This window comes from Lissotriton helveticus, chromosome 7 (genome assembly GCF_964261635.1).
Source record: "Lissotriton helveticus chromosome 7, aLisHel1.1, whole genome shotgun sequence".
Taxonomy (NCBI): domain Eukaryota; kingdom Metazoa; phylum Chordata; class Amphibia; order Caudata; family Salamandridae; genus Lissotriton; species Lissotriton helveticus.
In genome coordinates, this window is record NC_136068.1 from 403980398 (window position 1) to 404001034 (window position 20637).

The window sequence follows — 20637 nt, forward strand, 5'->3', positions numbered from 1 at the left end:
TTTCAGTCCCAAAAGAATTCATAAACACTAAATAACTGTCTGATCAAGGAAATCTTAGTAAAAAAGACATACACTGCGTTTTGTTCTATTCTATTTTAAACATCAAGGGCCAGATGTCCGACTCTTCCAATTCGCTACTTGTAAATTGCTTTGGTTTGTGACTCTTAATATGCTTCTTGCAAATTGGAATTTACAACAGTGTTTCAGACACGGTGTGCGATTCCTAATGGGGTCGCAAATTGCCTGGCTCATTAATATTCATGAGGAAGGTGCAATTTGCGACTCCAGTGGGAATGGCTAGCACTCCCAGGGATGGTGGCCTGCTTGGGTCAGCAGACCACCATGTCTGTGACTGCTTTTTAAATAAAGCAGTTTTTTTTAAAAATGAAGCCTGTTTTCCTTAAAGGAAAATGGGATGCATTTAATAAAGAAAAATTAAATGTTTCTGTTTCATTTTTCAAGAGTAGGCAGTGGTCCGTGGGACCATTGCCTGCTCTTAAAAAATGTTTTCACTGACAGTCACAAAGGGGAAGGAGTCCCCTGGGGACCCCATTCTCATTTGCGAGTGGCTTACCACCCATTTAAAATGGGTGGCAAACTGCGAGTGCTTTGTGGCTGCAATTGCGGCCGCAAAACAATCTTACATTGAAGTGCGACTCGCTATTAGGAAGGGATGCCCTTGGCACCCCCCTACCTTATAGTAAGTCACAAATCCTATTTAGTGAGTTGGTAATAGATTACCGACTCACAAAACAGGGTTTGTACATAGGACAGCCCTATTTTGCAATCCCAAACAGGCCGATGTCCCGTTTGCGACTGCAAGATGTAGGAGTGACAGGGACGGCTTTGATATGGCTTATGTCATTCCTTAGCGACCGGACTTACCAGGTATGGGAAGGCAGCGCACGATCAGCGTCAATCCCCCTCCATTGTGGTGTGCCACAGGGCTCATCCCTAAGCCCCACATTGTTTAATGTGTATATGGCCCCCCTGGAGGATGTGGTTGCCCCATTTGGTATCAAAATCGTGAGCTACGCTGATGATACTCAGCTGGTGGTTGCCTTATCCCAGCTTGTTAAAAGTCCAGACACGCTGCACTCCTGCATGTCCAAAGTCTATACTTGGATGTGTGAATCGGCATTGAAGCTGAATGGCTCAAAGACCGAAATAATGCTTTTAGGACACAAAGGACCCTCACTCCCTCTGACTATCTGGCCCAGTTGTTTGGGCGAGCTCCCGAGTCCAAAGGAGGAGATTAAGAGTCTTGGGGTCTGGCTGGAACAAGACCTCTCTTTCAGGACCCAAACGAAAAAAATGGCGGGAGTCTGCTTTGGTCTTCTCCGCTCAGCTCGGAAAGTTCTGCCCCTTCTTTCACCGCCATCCAGAAAACTGCTTATTCAGGGGCTGATCGTATCAAGATTGGATTATAGTAATGCTATCTTTCTCGGTGCCCCTGAAGCAACGTTTAACAAACTCCAACAGATTCAAAACGCTGCAGCACGGCTTCTTAAGAGTACCCCAATGACGCGGTCAGCTAAACCCGCATTGAAGGCGCTGCATTGGCTCCCGATGCGCGAAAGGGTCAAATTTAAGTCCCTCTGCATTGTGCATAAAATTCTCCAGGACAAGGGACCTCCTATCCTGAAGAACTTAGTTGTGACCTACAAGGCCAATAGAGCCATGCGCTCAGATCAGAAACATTTGCTCAAAATTCCTAAAGTTAAAAAGGCACGTACGGGGGGAGAAGATTTTCAGTGAACACAGCGATTCTTTGGAACGGACTCCCACTGAGTCTGCGATCGGAGACTTGTCTTCTCCGGTTTCGCAAACTCCTCAAAACGCACCTCTTTCCTAACTGATGCCTTTGAATACGCTTGACTGCTATCTTTCTGTTGCTCTGGAACAAGCGCTGGGATGCTCTAGGGTAACTACGCGCTATACAAAATTCGAAATAATAATAATAATAATAACAAATGGTCGTACATCTAGCCCCAAAATGCCTATCGAAATACATGTTCTTTCTATTTATTTCAACACAGAAAAATAAGATTAATACACTAGAAAAATACCTAACTCATCTATCAAACAATCCCCTCTCATTATCAATAATTTGGAAAAAAGGAAACAAAGTGGTGAAATTGGTGTTTCTTGACACAGGGCTTTGTGCATGAGGCAAACTAGCTTCGGTGGGACTTTGGCTTCGAATTGGAGCCAGGGGAGAGGCTTCAGTGAGGGAGTGATGGGATCAAATCGTCTTGTTCCTGCTATCAGTATCGCTGTGGCATTCCCGGTCACCTTTGATGATGAAGTAGTGATTTAGGTAGGCCAGTTAAGGTTGCACTCTCATAATCCAAACTGCGTAAAACTTGGAATTGATCAGAGATCTTTAAATCTGGTGGTAATATGGAATGCTCCATCTTCTTGAGGACGCTGGGATGGAGAAATGCAGTGTGAGTGGCAGAGTAGCTGTGTCCTTGCATGATAAGCTCTTTATCCACTTATTTCATTGATTAGATAGTTGTCCGTTTCCACTTGAGGGCATCTAGGTAGGCGATTAATTCTTGTATGGGAAGCAAGCTATGGGTTGGGGGGGGGGAGAGTAGAACCTCCATTTTCTAAGAGTTTAGTTTGAGGTGGGTTTGAGGCAGCCAGATTTGGGTTTTTCTTTAGGGTGTCGTTGAGTTGAGTGATATCTTTCAGGGAGGAAGAAATCCTTAAGCATAGCAACTTGTCATCTGCATACATGTAGTGTCCAAGTTTGGTCTGTTTGAGGATCTCCAAAGGTGGTTCCATATAAAGATTGGAAATTGTGGACGAAATGTGGATCCTTGAGGGTCTCCCATTATAACCAGTGACGCCTTTGATAGAAAGCAACGCAGTTTTATCAACTGCAAGCATTTTCTAGAAAATAAGTGAACCAATTCAGGTTTCCCACAAGCCCCCTTCTCTATTCTAGTAGCTCAAGAAGGCACTTGTGATTGACTGTGCTGAACACCAATGAGAGGTCATGGAAGATGAGAAGGCATGAATTGTTTCATGGTTTTCAGTCCGTTGTTCATGATGTGTACGATGGCCGCTTATGTGCTGTGTCCTGGTGTAAATCCTGATTGAAACTTGTCGAGAAGGTTAAATTCTTCATTCAGTTGATTGTGAACACATATTTTCAACAGTCTCACTAGGCAGAGGAGAGGTATCACTTGTCCGATCTACAAGCATTCTGGGGTCATGCCTTATATCAGTGATGCATTTACTATTTCTGTCCAGATGGGGGTAACAAGTTGGCTGAACTCTTTTGTGATAATCGACAGGATAGAATCGTTAACATGTGAAGTAAGTTTTATGGACGCAATTATCTTGGGGATCCTGTCTTTACTGAAGGTAATGAATTTGCGCCATATTACCAAATTTTTAGCATTGGTGGGATGGATGACAATTCTGTATTATCAGTGATTGCAGTCTCCTGTAGTGAGGGCTGTCTGTCGATAGATGAGCCCTGTATCCTTTTGTGGTCAGTAGTGGTTGATCCTTCATTATTCAGCATTTTGTCTTCTAAACATGGCAAAGAAGGCGTCCCAGTTTTCTGTGGATGTGTTTGTGAGGGCATTGAGATTTTTGGTCCCGGTTTGTTGTTTAACAGTTTCAAAGAGTTCTGGCTGCATCTAGTTGGGCTCTGAAAAACAGAGGCTTTAGCATTCCACATGTCCTTTTGTAGCTTCTGTAGCTGTTTTCAGTATATGTAGGATGGTCTGTGCCTCCATAATCTCTCAGTTAGCCTGAGTGTTTTTTTCTTTCTTTGTTTAGGTTCTGACTAAACCACCAGGGGTACACTGATTTTCTTTTGTGCCTTTTGAGGTGAAATGGGGCAACTACCTTAGCTATAAATGGCATAGTGTGGTTTTAATGGTCTGTTCTATTTTGTACGCTTCGCAGATCATTTGAGGGTAAGAGTTTTGTTTAACTGATGTCATCATCTCTGTTTATATTTCTAATTTCTCTTATCCAGTGTTTGGATTTGATCCCTTGGCCTCTTTTTTCTGTGTTTGTGTGGTGATGAGGAAAATTATTTTGTGATGGTCTTACTAGTGTGTTGGATTGATGGAGTTGGTGCTTATTGCTCCATTCTTCACTATGATTCTTCACTATGATTGGCTCGATTGTGGCCTCTTTGATGTGAGCCGGTCTTGTACATGCTTACACAAGGTTTGAGGATTTTTAGTGTGAAAACCTGTGTGTCTTCCTAATTGTACCAACGGAGGTTGAAGCCACCCAGAAAGATGGTGTTGGGGTGTAATAGGTAGTGAAATGTGATTGTTTCCATTATTTGTTCAAGAAACAGCTGGTTGTCCCCTGGAGGGTGATAAATTAGGTGCAGTTTTGCAAGTAATCTGTTTGCTGTGAGGATTTCAACACCCATGTATTCACGGGAAACGGCCACTACAACGCAGCCGTTTCCACGAAAGGCTTAACCATGCATGCATTACAACGCATGCGTGGTTACCACGAAAGCCTTTACCACGCATACCTTTACTACGAGATACATAGTAAAGGCATGTGTGGTAAAGGGAAAAATTAGAAAAAGGGGGCTTGGGGGTCCACCCCCAAAAAAATGTGGGGGGAAAAATGGGGCTTGGGGGGGTCTCCCCCCAAAAATAAAAACTCACCTGAAGTTACGTTGAGAAGTACAGGCAATCGGCGTCGTTTAGGAGGAAATGGAAAGAAACTTCGGTTCCTCTTTACGACGTAGGACGTCACCACGGAAGTTGGAGAGGAGACGACGTGAAGAGGTAAGGGGAATTTTAGTATTATAAAAAATATATATATATATATAAAAGGATTGAGGGTTAAGGGCAGGGATAAATATGAGAAGGATTGGGGATGGGGAGTCACGTAAGGGGTATAACCTTTACCAGAGTATTCCCTTACCAAGCATACATTTACAACCAAAATCGTTGTATAGGTATGCGTGGTAAAGAAATATTCATGGTTATGCATTGAAAAAGCATTCCGTTGTACCGCATGCGTGGAAAAGGCATGCGTTGCAACAGAATGTGTTGTAACAACATACAACCTGTATTCACACACAGACAGTTTATCCATTGGGAAAGGATTATTGTGCAGGAAGGTTTGGTGAATGACTGCAATCCCCCCGCACGGTCCTGTGACCACTGTGTCCGTCGAGATGTTAGATAGTGATGTTTGGAGGACTTAGGATATCCATGAGGGTGAAAGATTACTTTACCATGTTTCAGTCAGGAATAACATGTTAAGCTCATGTGACAGGATCCGTTCAACTTTATATGTGGCATGTTTACAAGAGCCCTGCAGTTGTGTAACATGTATACTTTGTGGAATATGTGACGTTGCACCGCATGAGTTTACAACGCATGCCTTTACAATGTGGTCGTTACAATGAACATGTTAGCAAGCGTGCCATTACATCGCAAGTCATATCAAAGACTTGCTGTGAGGGGGCGCTGGACTTAGGAATAGTATTAATTACTATTCCTACTCCAGTTTGTGCAACAGTAGGGAAGGTGTTGGATTTAAAATCCAACACATTCCTTGGTGTTGCACGCCCCCTACCGCAAGTCGTTGATATGACTTGCAATGTACTGGCATGCGAGGTAACAACACCGTCGTTGTAACGCCTGCGTTGTAAAGGCATGCATGTTTCCAATGTTTGTGTCAATTCATTTCCTGGAGTTTGTCCACGTGGTCAGGGATCGGCAGTATCCCAAGGTTTACCTTTAATTCTTTGACATTTGTTCTACTTTTTTGGCATTTGCTGTGGTCTGGATGGCATAAGTCGAAATATTATGATTCTGAGGGCTTCCTTGGTAGGACTGCGATAGTGCTTCAATGTCTGACCAAGTGTTCTCATTGGGCAGTGGGTAGCCGTAGAAACCGATATGTGTGGCGAATCTTTAGAGGTAGAACCTGAGTGTGTATGGGGGATCTGTTGAGGCTAGGTGATAACACTTGTTGTGCTGTGTTAGTGTCTTTAAATCCTGTATGGCTAGTGAGCTCACATTTAAAATAGTTGTGATGATTCTTATTTCCATACTAAGATTGCTCATTTAGTTTTCCAGCTGATTGAGACAATGGTGCCATTGAGGGGTGGGATCTGGTATAAAGTTAAGGGAAAATCCTAGGGCTGGCCTTCCTAGATTGATCAATCTTACTATTTACTTGGTGCATGTAAGCTTTGAATTTTCTGGTATTAGAGTTGAGTGTTTTTTGTCTTGAGGGTATTGGACTGATGTATGTCTAGTGGATTGTTCTGTGCACTCTATATTCAAATGAATTGGCTATTTTGGTTTTCAAGCTGATTATATTTTGAGGTGAGGGTGTAGGTTTGATGGGTTAGTATGTAGCTATTTTTACTTGGGACGGAAGAAATAGGGAGCTCTGTCATATCAAAATAGTTTGATGGATATGTGGACCTGAGGCAATCGTATTATGTGTCACGCTGAACCTAGAAGACTGCCACCCTGCTGTGAGTTGTTGAGAGGCAGTGTGGGGATGGGTTGGAGATCTAATCACACAGGTTTGAGGCAGTTCTTGTTCATTAGCATGATTTAGTCCAGTAGAGATACTTGGGTTGTTGTCTGTGTAAGGCACCTCCTGCCAGGGTCATGTAAGCAGGGGAGGCCAGGGCATAATGAATGAATTTGTTCCTGGGGTAGGAAGAAAAGCACTTCTCAACTACATCCTGGTTTTGGTGTTCGTTGATGTCCATCAATATAGTCAGAAGATGGTGTGTGGCTTTGTTGTAGGGTGTCTCGGTTCTGGTAGAGTTGAGGGGGAGCTTAGGTTGCAATGCAAATGCTCAGATGCTCTTCTAAAGTAGTGTGGGCTTTTAGCTTATGGAAAAAACTATCAAAGATTTCTAGCTTCCTGTCTGAAGCTTATATGAGCATGTGACCATATGAGTAGATTGATATCACTACTTCACCTTTAAAAAAAGAGTAAGGGTGACAGTTTTTGGCCACGTGGTATTTTGATGTTGGTCAAGACTTCTAAGAGTTTTTAAGTGACGTTCTTCACCGGGTTGTGTGGCTCACAAAAAAGATATGGTCAGGTTTTAAAATCCTTTTATTCCAGCAGAGATAGGTGATGTAGATAACTTTTCTGTAGAGGTCTTTTAGTAGTTTGTGCTTGAAATGCTTCCCTGCATTCTTGAAGATGTTAAGTGGCTAATTTATTTTGAAGGAGTTGGGAGAGTTTACATGGTTTTTTTTCAAGGATGGATAGATTCAGCTCATTCACAGTTATTGTTTGCGCCACACGAGTATGTTGCATTCTGGGAGACTCACAAGTATTTGCCCCCAAGGCTTGAGGGCTGTCGTCTTTAGAGCAAGTGTAATGTATCAAGTTAGGAGGCCCTTTTCTCTTGCTCATGTTAGTACAGCCTGCTCACACTTTATACACAGATGGTGATAAGAACGTATGTCTGGTCTGCTATATTCAAATAAGAGTCTAGAATGACTGATTTAGTTCCACCTGTGGTCCACACAGACCAAAACAGATTTGTTCCAGCTCATAACGCTTCAATAAATCTAAGATGCTTTTTCGAGGTCTCCACTTATTCCACACTTCAATGGCCATACTCCAGGTGTTTGGTACGTGACTTGGAGAAAGCCTTCGATTTTCTGGAATGAAAATTCCTTTTTGCCACCTTACCTCAGAATGGAATCGGGTGTAGAGGCCTTTGCCTGGTTCAACTGTTCTATTCGGCGCCGACAGCCAGAGTGAGGTCAGGCTCCTACATCGCTGACCCAATCCCAGTGGGTCACGGTACCTGCCAGGGGTGCCTGTTCTCCCCACTGCTCTTTTCCTTGGCCATAGAACCCCTTGCAGGCGAAATTCAAACTCAAAGTGCTGATTGGGGCATCCCCCTACGAGATGGCACACACACAATGTATTTATATGCCGTGAGGTTGGTTTCCTCTCTACTGGCTCGATCTCTCAAACATTTTGCTGCCGTCTCTGGTCTACAGGTTAACTGGGCTAAATCATGCCTATTCCCAAAAGCTCCAACGTGTCCTGACCCTGATTTCACACTTAATGGTATCCCCATTACATGGCAGTTCGATGCCTTCAGATACTTGGGGATCAGAGTTTATCATCAACAAGCTGATTTGTTAGACGGTAACCATGGAAAAGCGATAACAACTCTCCAATCCCAGAAGTCCTTCTGGCACATGCATCCCCTTTCGGTCCTGGGTCTGGTGGCCCTACTTAAAATGGTTGCCTTACTGAGGCTGCTGTACTACTTCACTAATCTGCCTCTCTATGTTGTGCTCCCCTTCTTCTGTAAGCTTGAAAGTGCATTGAGGGAATTCATTTGGAGTAACTCCTGTTGCCATGTAGCACTCTCCAACCTGTATTTGCCTACCGATCACGGTGGATTAGCAGTTCCGAATATGGTGCAATACTATCTCGCTTTCCAACTTCAATATATGGCCAGGTGGATGGCAGGACTCCAATTATCTGACACGGCAACGCTCTCACTGACCTGGACGCGTTCAGCACTACTTCAGCTATTTCACCCCTGCACTAAGGGGAGACCACCGTAACCGACTTGGTGTTGCATACCAGTGATATCGTAGAAGCTTATACATAACATAATCGAATATACCATATGCGCCGGCGCTACCTTTACAGGGCACACCTTGAGGACACACCATTACCACATCCGCAAAGCTGTCTGCTTGGCTGAAAGCCAGACTCCATACCTTGGGCGACTTGTACGGAGATGGTACCTTGCTGCCCTATGACACTAATAGAAGAAGACAGACTGCACACAGGCCAATTCTTATTACACACCTCGCTGATCGCTGCTTAGGGGGGCAAGTGGAGGAGACATCACAGGACATCACCAGACATATCTAACAATGCAGTATGTACATGTTATGGGACAGGGGATACATCTTGCTAAGTGGTTCTCTGCCCTCTTGCAACACCACACAGTGGTGTCGCTAGTGCTGGGAGGCAGACCTACATCATCCCTGCACCAACAAAGAATGGGCCACAATATTTGAAAGTTGAAATCATATCCCTCGCACCAACGCTTCCGTCTTATTCAATATTACATCATACAGAGGGCATACCTCACCCCAGCTAAAATTATCAGATATTTCCAACATATAGATGCCCCCTAGCCAAGATGTTGCTTCAGAGATGCTGACCTTCTCCACACGCTATGGACCTGCCAGACACTTGACACATACTGGCTGTCAGTTATATCCACATTATCCTATTGTGCTAGACGCACTGTGTCCACACATGGGAGGTATGTATCTTGCAACTTTTTTATAGATATAAACCGCAAAAGGTTACTTCCCGTTTTCTTGATCTAGGTCTGCTGGTGGGCAAGCGTTTGATCACGAGACGGTGGAGGTCACTGTCCCACCCCCAGCCCCCTGCCCCGGGTACCATAATCCCAGTAGAGGTGAGGGGACCTGACAATTCCCTGCATAATTAGCAAGGTAACGCTGAGTCCAGAACTTAGTATGTTCCTCACATAATTAACGTAACACACGGGCCAAGTCTTTTGAACAGGCAAAATACACTTGAATTTGTCCCGTAAGAGGGCCAGAGGCCCCTCAGTTGGACCAAGGTATTCCTGTTTTTATTGCTTTATCCTGTTTACTTTACCTATCATCTTCTGTTACTAACAGGTTAAAATGGGAAGAACATTCTGCTAGCACCACAAAGAGGTAGCACCAAATTTATTAGCCACCAATGCCTGCTGCTCACTCTTAAATAATGGCGCAACAAATCTGCCAGCCTGCACATGCCACTGCCTGCATATCTATTGCTGCCACTGTTGTGAAATGTATAATGATGTCATAAAGATGCATGACGTGTGGCAACGTGTTGTACCACTGGCAATGCAATTACCACTGCAATGTTGATATTTTAACCCTGTAACTGTTTGAATAGGCAAAACAAAAAAAAACAGATAATAAAAAAGAAAAATAGTGTAGTATTTGTTCAATGAAGTAGGCAAGATTGTAGAAGAAATAAGTGTTTATTCTGCTCAAGAGAATAATAGCGACATCAGCCAGGAGCAGCAGTCAACTGCCAGCCAGCTTACATTCCAAAACAGAGCATAGAATCTACATAGAAGAAGGTTCTTTCTACAGGTGCCAGGGAGGCACAATACACAGAATACTACATTATCCCCTTTCCTTACAAAACAAAGGAAAATTAAGCCAAAAGAAAATAGAGAGTAGGAGAGAATATGAAGAAAGGAAAACAAAGAAAAGCAAGCAAAGAAAGTTAGGAAAAGAGAAAAACATTAGAACATAGCAAAGTAAAGAGAAAAACATTAGAACATAGGAAAGTAAAAACAACAGAAAACCGTATACTAAAGAGTTACTTGAACCTGGCAGGAATTTTGCAGTCTCTCGAACTCCTGCGAAGTTCTGGCACAAAATTCACATCATTACATCTACCATTTCCCTTAATGGTATCAGAACAAGAACTAGGCAAATAGTTATTAGAGTCAACATCCACACCTTTGACTTTAACAACTTTACAAATGTTCCACCAATTCTTATTATTCACACGTACAGCATTACCGCAAACTTTATCAACAACTAAAGGCTCGGAAAATTTGCTCCTTCTCTTAGTGACATGAACCGGATTCTTGATACGAACAACATCACCAGCACATATGTTATGAGAAACAACTTTTTTCCTTTCATCAAAATAAGCTTTTTGCTTCGCTTGTGCACCATAACTTTTGTCCCTCACAAATCCATCTATGCCATCTATAACATTCATTTTCACCCATTTAGACATCCAACCAGGACAGATTTTCGTTGAAGGTTTCCTCCCTCTTAGAAGTTCGAAAGGAGACACTCCAGTCGACAAATGTGCAGTAGTACGATAAAACCATAACATGGAACGCACAGCATTCTCAACAACACACTTACTAGCAATAGCCCACTGCACGCAATTGTTGAGCACTCTATTCATTCTTTCAACAAGGCCATTAGCCTGGGGATGATAGAAAGAACTCTTCTTGTGAGTAACACCACCTTGCTTTAAGAAACACTCAAACTCTGAACTAACAAACTGTACACCATTGTCTGACGCAAACATCCATTTGCGGCCACCAAAACACATCCCTCAACCTACGTTTCGTGAAAGTTTTCCCTAAATGTCCTTCATGTGCACCATCAATTAGACGTTTCCTCAAACTCTCAGGAGGAATAAGCCTTCCACAACGCAGAAGAACACCATCTTCAACAGTGAGCTCATCTGCAATCTTAACAAAGGTCTGAAATTGCCCAGATACATTCTTTTCCTTGGGCCAACCAGATTTCAAATAATTGACAACTTGTACAAGAACATCATCCTTCAACAACTCCTTTTTCCATTCAACTTCATTTACAGCACACATTCCTTCAAGGTCTAAGGCAGCAACAAAACAATCCTCCTGATCATCTTCCTTCTCAAGGTCAAAATCATTCCCAGTAATAGGAAAACGTGAAAAGTAATCTGCCCTGACATTCTTCATCCCAGGTAAATAGACAATATCAAAATTGTACTGAAATAACTTTGTCGACAACCTAGCAATTCTTGGAGTATGTTCCTTAATCTTCTCACCGGTTAAAATAGAGACTAAAGGACTGTGGTCCGTTCGTATCACAAAATGACTACCCCAGAGAAAAGGGTTGAACTTCCTGACCGCCCACCAGCAAGCCAAAAACTCTTTCTCAATGACAGAGAAATTCATTTCTGCCCCACGTAACACTCTAGAAGCATATGCAATGGTGTTATCAAACTGGCCATTCTTTTGAGTAAGTACAGCTCCAAGACCAAAACCACTAGCATCCACAGTCACAACACATTCCTTATTCGGATCAAAAGGTTTAAGAATGCTATCACTCACCAACTGTGACTTAATCCATTGAAAAATTTATTGACAGTTCTTGTCCCATACAAATGGCACATTTTTCTTTAACATGTTTGTTAGAGGTTGAACCCTTGACGCATAATCCTTGATAAACCTGGAGTAAAATTCACTGAGACCAATGAATGACTTCAAACCAGATTTATCGACTGGGGGAGAGGCATCTACAATGGCTTTTACCAACCAAGGACGCGGTTCCACCCCATCATACGAGACTACATGTCCAAGAAATTCCATTTTCTCCTTCAGGAAAACACACTTTTGACTCTTAAGAACAATGCCTTTGTCCTGCATAATTTCTAAAACTTGATTTAATGAACTGTCATGATCCTCTTTGTTCTCGCCAAAAATCAAAACATCGTCCTGGAAAACAATCACACCAGGGGTATCTTTAACCATTTGACTCATTAGTCTTTGGAAAACTGCAGCCACTGACGCAAGGCCGAACGGCATCCTGCAGTATTGGAAACTTCCGAAAGGAGAAACAAATGCCGTCAAATGTCTAGAAGATTGACTCAACACCACTTGATGGTATGCGGAAGCCAAATCCAACTTTGAAAACCATCTTGCGCCTCTAGTAAGAGACAACAAATCTGTAATTTTTGGTAAAGGGTGTGAATCGATCCAGATGTTTTTATTAAGACTGCGCAAATCAACACAAACGCGCAAATCCCCATTCCTTTTTCTGGCGACAACAAGAGGAGACAACCACAAGGATGACTCAATAGGTTCTATGATCCCTTTCATGCATAACTCAATCAACTCCGTTTCTAAACTATCCCTTACACTAAAAGGGACGCTCCTCACCTTATGCTTAATTGGGATGGCTCCATCCATCACCCTTATTTCGTGGTTAAAACCTTTAATCATCCCAAGTCCCTTCCCAAAGACAGTAGGAAACTTGGAAGCTAAATTTTCAGTATAGTCATTTGATTCTACGACAGCCAAATTTACAATGTAGTCGTTTGATTCTGTGATACTAACTTGTTCTTTTGTTCCTGGTCTAAGAATCAAATGAAACAGTCCCTGGTGAAACCACCCCAAAATGTTTAACCCCTTAATTGAAACATATATTTTTCCAAATATTTTCCTACCCCTGAACTGCAGGATATCTTCAAAATACCCAAGCAAAGCTATTCTGCGTCCTTCATAGGAAACAGGTGCTCTACCAGGTGGTTCGAGCTTCCTTTTAGGCCATGTTTCATCAAACAATTCTTGGGTGATCATTGTTACTCTTGCGCTTGAGTCAACTAATAAAGAAATTACTTTGTCACCTACACCAAAATCTTCATAAGGGTCAACACACTCTGAAGGGTCCCCAGTGATGACTCCATCATCTCGTACCACAACAACCATCTCCCTAAGGTCGTCTTGGATACTGTTAATAGGATCAGAATCCTTTCCTGAATTTTCATATAATTCAGAAACATTCCCTACTCCACTTACATTATTCTGTCCCTGAGACCTATTCATAAAGGTTGAATTTCCCTGTTTAGAATTTTGACATATTTTCGCAAAGTGACCATACTTCCCACAAGTACGACAAGTGGAATTCCTAGCGGAACAGAATTTGTTATTCTTATTATGAGACAGATTTTCACATCTATAACAAATGTCATTCCTAGAAAAAGCATTTCTTTCATAACGTTGTGAACCTGGATAACTGTTCTTCTCGAAACGCTGTTGACTAGATGTGGCCTTATTGTCTTTGTTCTCTTTAGCTCTAACTATGGAAACTGCATCTTCACTTTTCTTCTCAAGTTCTTTCACTTCTTTCTTAGATAATTCAATACTTTTAGCTGTGCGGATAGTCTCTTCAAGTGTTGGATTACCTAATGTAAGTAATTTTTGTTGAATAGACTTGTCAGTACATTTACAAATATACTGATCTCTAATTAATTGTTCCCTGAACCCTTCAAATTCACATTCCGCACTCAACTGTCTTAGACTTGAAACGTATGTCTCAACATCTTCTCCTGGTAGTTGTTCTCTTTTGAAGAATTTATGTCTAATTACAACAAGACTAGGTTTGACATCAAATCTCAACTCTAGTTTCATTCTTGTCTCAGTGTATTCATCAATGTCCTCATCTGCGTTGTTTCTTATTAAAGGAGGTAAATGTTTGTAGATTTCTCTTCCTTCAAAACCTAATGAGTGCAACAATAGACATTTTTTTCTTTCTGCGCGATATCTTGACGCGCCTATAGCACCCAAATAAGTCTCAAACGCATCAAACCACTTTCTCCAACATATAGGTGGATTGCCAGGTGTTTCTAAAAAAGGAGGAGGAGGTGAGACTGATTGCATAATGCACAAAATAGATGTTTGACTGTAGTGACTTAACCCCAAATTTTCATAAACCTGTCTTGTCGCTGTTTACAAAAGATAGTAAAAATTTGGGATTGTACTCAAACCAAAAACGTGGAAAGACTTTGCTAATACACAAAATGTTTTAAAGAGTTAATAAACTCCAACCGTGGAGTAATACAATAGTTACAAAATGCTTTCTCATTTGGTTATTATGATAAGTTTCCAACTCTTCATGTTATGACTCGTACAATAAAATTTGATTGTATGTTCAATTTCATCTAGATTGCGTAGGATTACGAAGAGCAGGTAAAGTTGTCTTCGTATTAATGCTTACCGCGTTGTAAAAGTTTTGTTTGTTGACAACGAAGAATGAACAGCGTCGCCTTCGTGGTTGAGACTACCTTGTTGCTAAGGTTACGCGTGTATTTGAAGAAAGTCTTTAAAATGGCCGATATGGCGTCCTTAACGGGGATTCACGTTGCCAACCACAGACGCGTTCGAATTCCACAACTCGCTCTGACTGTTAGGCTTATTTCGTGAGTATGAGTAGAACAACGCTGACAACCATTCGCGTCTTTTGTTTGTGGCCAATCACAACTCGCGTTGACTGTCAGGTTCACTTTGTGTGTATACGTAGGACAGCGCTGCCAATCACATGCGTCTTTTCCGTTGCCAATCACGACTCGCTGACGATGTTAAAATTTTCTAAAACGCTCACGCTTCTTAGTGAATAATTATTTCTTTTGCGTGTTAGAATAAAAATAAAAGGACTTATCTCATTTTCCTTTTTGTCAGCTGAATTATTTCTGTGTGGGCAACAGCATATTGTCGTTTTCTTTTGAAGCCTGATGTTGAATTAAGAAACTCGAGGCAGATCGAGGTAAGGCTGGTTCCTTAACTTCTCTTGAGCATCGTCGCCAATATTTTTGTAGTATTTGTTCAATGAAGTAGGCAAGATTGTAGAAGAAATAAGTGTTTATTCTGCTCAAGAGAATAACAGCGACATCAGCCAGGAGCAGCAGTCAACTGCCAGCCAGCTTACATTCCAAAACAGAGCATAGAATCTACATAGAAGAAGGTTCTTTCTACAGGTGCCAGGGAGGCACAATACACAGAATACTACAAATAGTCTATTGACTGATATTTGTTTTTAGTGAGACCCTGATCAGGATTGAGTGGGCCCTTTTCGATGTGATGCGAACAGATGCCTATGGGGATATATTGGTACTTTAAATGTCGTCCAGCACAAGCATAATGTAATTCCTGTGCACTGCTCTTTATATTAGTTTGTTTCATTTCATGATATCCACAGGAAAACTCTCTATCCCAAGAGATGTAGAAGGGGAATCTACCTTCCTGAAGGGTCTCTTGCTATTTCTATGTCCTGGAGAGAGGGCACCTGCCCTTTCACAGGGAGAACATTTTAACTTCATACTTTTCTCCACAGAAACTAACTTCCTGACTATTGTATGATCAAGAACAGTCCTCTTTCTATCACTATGTGTTGGTAGCGGATTGGTTGAATTATTTCTAACGATTGCAAATGGCACCTGATCCAGGGTTAGCCTGGCCCTTGAAGATGGCTGCTTCCAAAAGTTCAGTAAGAATCCTTTTTCTGTCTCTATGGGCTGATGCCCACACGGAAACCAGTCTGTCTATTGATTTCTCCTTAACCCCAAGGTGGATTCTCCTAGCTCTGACAGAAGAAGGAAAGAAAATGAATCAGAAGAGCTGGGAGGGGAGGGAGACCTCGCTCAGCAGAGAAAAGTTATGTTTGGCCGCCGGACCGACAAGGACACAAGTAGATTGCTGCCTCTGGTTTTGCTGGGATTACATGCCGGACACGGAAATACAACTATCTGTTTTTACGACAAAAGCGTATCTCCACAAATCCCTCACACCTCACCTCATGACTGGTTAGAACAACACAGGGAAACAACATCGCCCTTAAGAAAAGATCCACATCTGCATATTGAGCCTGGCACAATTGAGGAATCGAGCTCCAGTCAATTGCATATGGGCATCCTTCTGCTCCGTGCCCTAGACACAAGGTACCTCTACATGAATGTAATCTGTGGCACTTTTACCTGAGGTCTTGTACTGCTGTGGACAGAACTCCTTCACCAGAGATTCACCAGAGATTCTGGTCAGAATAGAGTGTGTCCCTGGGAGCAGAGAGGCAGACATGAATTGACTTTCTCTGAATGATCCTTTCAAGCGAATTAAAAGGGTGAAGCCCAGGGTCAGAATAGTATTTAGGTAAAGAAAAGAAGGGTTATATGTCTGGTTCTACACTTTACTAATATAGTTTCACAATTGTTACTGCAGTTCTCCATCGTTGGTAGCTTTAATGGATTCACATGCATGAATCAGTCCCAATTGTTGAGGTGGGAGCATCCGGTCACATATAAAAAGTTACATAAACCAGTTAAAAACATCTTAGTAGACTATACACCTCATTTAATATGATCTCAACTTTAAGTGGGGAGGAAGGCGTAACCCAAGTGAACCCATGAAAGCTACCAACACTGAAGAGCTGCAGTTACAGGTAACATACATATTTCTTCTCAAACAATGGATCTGTCATTGATCCGCATGCTTGAATCAGAATAGTAAGTAGTATAATAATAAGAGGCAATGAAAGGAGAGAAAATATGGTTCACCTTGATAGAAAAAGGTGCAGAGGACTGATTGGCCTTCTGCTGACTCCCTTGACATTTCCCTGTCCAAACAGTAAGGCTTCATGAGAGTGGAGCAGCTCTTCCATGCTGCTGCTGTATATACAACAATCAGAGAAATCCTAAATAAAAGAGCCATCATCATTGCAACATCTCTTGTGGAATACACCTTAGCCAGGGTCTGTTAGCAGTCAGGTGGCAAAACGTGATTGCTGCAGAAATCCATCTCATGAATATGTGTTTGTGTCTTGATTCTATTAAGATGCTCATAAGAAACAAGCTGGTCAGTTTGTCCGATGGAACAAGGTATTGCAATATAAAAGTTGAGACAATTTCATATCCAGAGAATCTGATGTTTTGTTCTGCTTTACTAGATGGATTAGGAAAGGAGGTCTTAAAGAAAACAAGCTTATTTAAAATGCAGGTCAGATGGGATGTTTGGCATAAGCACTGGATTTGTTTGTAAGACCACTCTCTTTTGTGAACTTTAAATAAGGTAATTTTATTGTGATCTCTTGCAGTTGACCAATCTTTCTGGCTGATGCGACAACTAGAAGCACTGCTACTTTCCATGAAACATTTTTCAGATCTGCCATATGTATGAGTCAAATAGACTCTTGGGATAGAACTGTGTTTATTTACCAAAGAACTGCAGGTTGTTTGACATCAGGAAATACTTTGAAGAGACCATCGGAATTTCATTATTTTACTCAAAAGACAGAAGTGACAATGTCATTTTAATGCAGGTATTGAGAAGGGAATGCAAGGATAAATGACACTGAGGTGCACCTGACCCATGACTGAGTTAACTATACCAGATGTAAAAACAGTTGTTGAGTTTGGGTGTGAAGTGGGTTCAGGTCTTCTCGACCACACCAGGAGCAAAATCATTTCCATTTGGCATTCTAAGTGTTGTTTGTGGACTGTTCTTTTCCTTAAGCAAGTATTTTCCACCAATGAACAGGGATGTCTAAGCAGGCAAAATTATTGTGCTCAGGAGCCAGACCAAGAAAGTATGGTTTTGGATGCAGAATTTGGCTGCTTTCGATAGAAGACGTGGATTCTTGCCCAGAGTAAATGGAAGGGCGATCAGCATCTGTAGGAGGTCTGTATACAATGCTGCCTGGGCCACATGGGAGCTATTGAATGATGCAGCAACTCTTCCTCTTGATTTGGCTACTGTTCTCAGAATGAGGGGAAATGTTCTGCTTAACATGTCTGCCCATTGTTTGCTGGAACTTGTAGCTATTCCACCCTTAGTGATGAGGAAAAGTGTCCTTTTTGTCGGCATCCATTTTGTGGCAGGACTCCATATTTGTGTTGCCATTTCATGTCAAACACCTCTGCACAACCCTCCTGGTCGTTTCTGCTGATGTCTGATGAAATTCTAACTGTCACAACCACCCTGCCCTTCCTGCTCCTTGCGGTTAATCCAATTCCAAAAAGGGAACAAAGAATTGGCCTCTCACCACCCCCGGACTGGACTCCTGCATGCACCCATCCTGTTTTGCAAGACTTGGTTACGCCACCTGTTTCAACATCCTCCCCTTCTGAACCAAGACTGGCATGACTCAGCTATGTATGTTTGTGGGAGAAATGTGTATATAAGGCTTGTACGCTGCAGAGTGAAGCAGCAGCCTCCTCTGTCTTGTCGCTGACGCGCTTGGGACTTTGTTCCATAGCCCGGGCTATACCAATAAACCCTTGTTCATCCTGCAGACGAAGGCTCCCGTGTCTCCTTTTTTTTACTACATAAGGAGGGTATGGTAGACTTGGGCGCCCCCCGCCACCGAGACCCCGTAGGTGGGTACTTACGGTTCTACAAATGGTGCCTGAATAGGGACCCAACGAGCACGAAGGTCAGGCCCGGTGGATGTGAGGAGGTGCACGGAGAGACTCCGACGGTGGTACACTACCCGAGGGATTCTTGCAGGCCGGTAGCCGAACGACTCACCCTCTGTTCCTCCCCGCCCGGTCTGGGCCACGTGACCGCTCCCTCGCTGGGGTCCCATACCAGTGATTTCTGGAACAGGACACGGCCCCGCGTTTGCAGAAGAGAACTACCCCTGTCAGGTAAGGGTGGGTTGATCACCCACCGAGTCTGTATGGTTCTGCTGTTATTGACTTTTGCAAAAGCCAAGCCAGCGAGGTGAGTTTTCAGACCCGCTGTTGTCTGTTATCAGTTTACAAACATGTCGGCCAGTAATAAGTTTAAGAAATTATGCTGTTGTATGTGTGCGCAGTACTCCCAGCTGGAGGCGGTCTGTCTGCTTCCTCCAGAAGGGACGCGTGGTCACACTACGGGGCCGATTATGATGGCGGACAGACCTGAGTCCGTCCGCAACCATAGAGTAGGAGGGACCGTCCGCAGGGGCTGCGGCGGTCCCTCCTTGCAGATTAGGATGTGACCGCCAGGGTGGCGGTCACATCCTCAATCTTTAACATTGCGGCGGGTTCAGCTTCAAGCTGCACCCGCCGCAATGTTAAAAATGCATACATTGCATTTGTATGCAGCAAGCGGCAGGCACCGCGCGGTGCCTGCTGATTAATGCATACAAATGCAGGGGGGTACCATAGGTACCCCCCATGTGCACCCCCCACCCCCCTTAATCCAGGGGGCCCGCAACGGGCCCCCGCAGTGAAGCTCCGTATGCTTTTCCACGGCAGAAAACCCGCAGTGGAAAAGCATTTCTTTTCGGGCATCCTAATTTGGCTGACGGTGTCTGAGAGACACCGTCACCATATTAGTGCTTTTCCGCCGCGGTTATAAGCCAACCGCGGCGGAAAAGCTGCGGACGGAAACCAGGACCCACCAGCCATCCTAATGTGGCGGTGGGTCTTTGGTGGGTCCGCAGAGGATTTTCTTACGCCGGCCCGGAGGATGCGGAAAATCCTCCATCATAATCGGCCCCTATGTACGCAAAACATGGCCCATCTGCCATAACGTTTTCCTCCCTTTGGACTACGTATCCCAAACAAGGAGTTCCCGAATTGCAATGGCCCCCTTATGAGTCCTTTGATCCACAGGTTCATGCAAATCTAGAGGACAGCTATTTAAACGGAAGGTTCGTCCCTCGATGTTTGAGTCTGTCAGGTTGTGGAGGAAGGAAATTGAGCAGAGAGGCACTAGAAAGGAAACAGGAGCGGATGTCAATGGCTGACCATGCTAGGAAGCACTTACAGGACCGAATGGAAAAATCTGTAGAGATAGCTGATAGGGAACATGGGGCACGTGAAGAGAAAGGAAAAGGCTTTATGGAAGGGGGAGAAGAGGGCGATTCCCTGCTCGATACCATGTTGGAAAGTCCTCCTGCTTATTCCCCTATGTACCTTCCGCTGACACCCCCTGCCCCGCATGCAGCTGCACCAGCCGTGCTGCACACTCCTGCCCCCACTGCCCCTCCTACTGCTCCCCGTCACACCAACACCCCCTATTTTGACGCCTATGACACCGACTGCGCACGCTACCCCTGTCCTCGCCGCGGAATAATTACAAATCCCCCTCCACCCAATCCCTGCAGCTTTACTACTGCCCGCCCCTTCCCTTCTTCCCCGTGGTCTACGGTTAAGCAGGATTTATATAGATTATTGAATTCCCCCCGACTGGTTTCCTTGCGCTCTGCAGTCAGCTTTTCATCCCTTCGAGAAGATGACCTGCAAAAGCAACTGTGTGAATGTTGGATAAATAGCGGGAATATTTATCCATTTAAAGAAATATGG

The 20637-nt window shown here is 43.4% G+C and overlaps 1 protein-coding gene and 1 long non-coding RNA gene across 3 annotated transcripts in view; one reads left to right on the top strand and one right to left on the bottom strand.

Moving 5' to 3' along the window:
• The window catches only part of LOC144766789 (uncharacterized), a 130350-nt gene extending 112619 nt beyond the window's left edge, over nt 1-17731 (top strand). The window contains exon 3 of the long non-coding RNA XR_013597929.1: nt 17439-17731. This is a non-coding gene — a long non-coding RNA (uncharacterized LOC144766789). The remainder of the gene's footprint in view (nt 1-17438) is intronic.
• LOC144766788 (inactive serine/threonine-protein kinase TEX14-like) overlaps nt 1-20637 on the bottom strand; it is a 1338527-nt gene that overhangs the window by 5309 nt on the left and 1312581 nt on the right. The gene's annotated exons all lie outside the window — the stretch shown is intronic.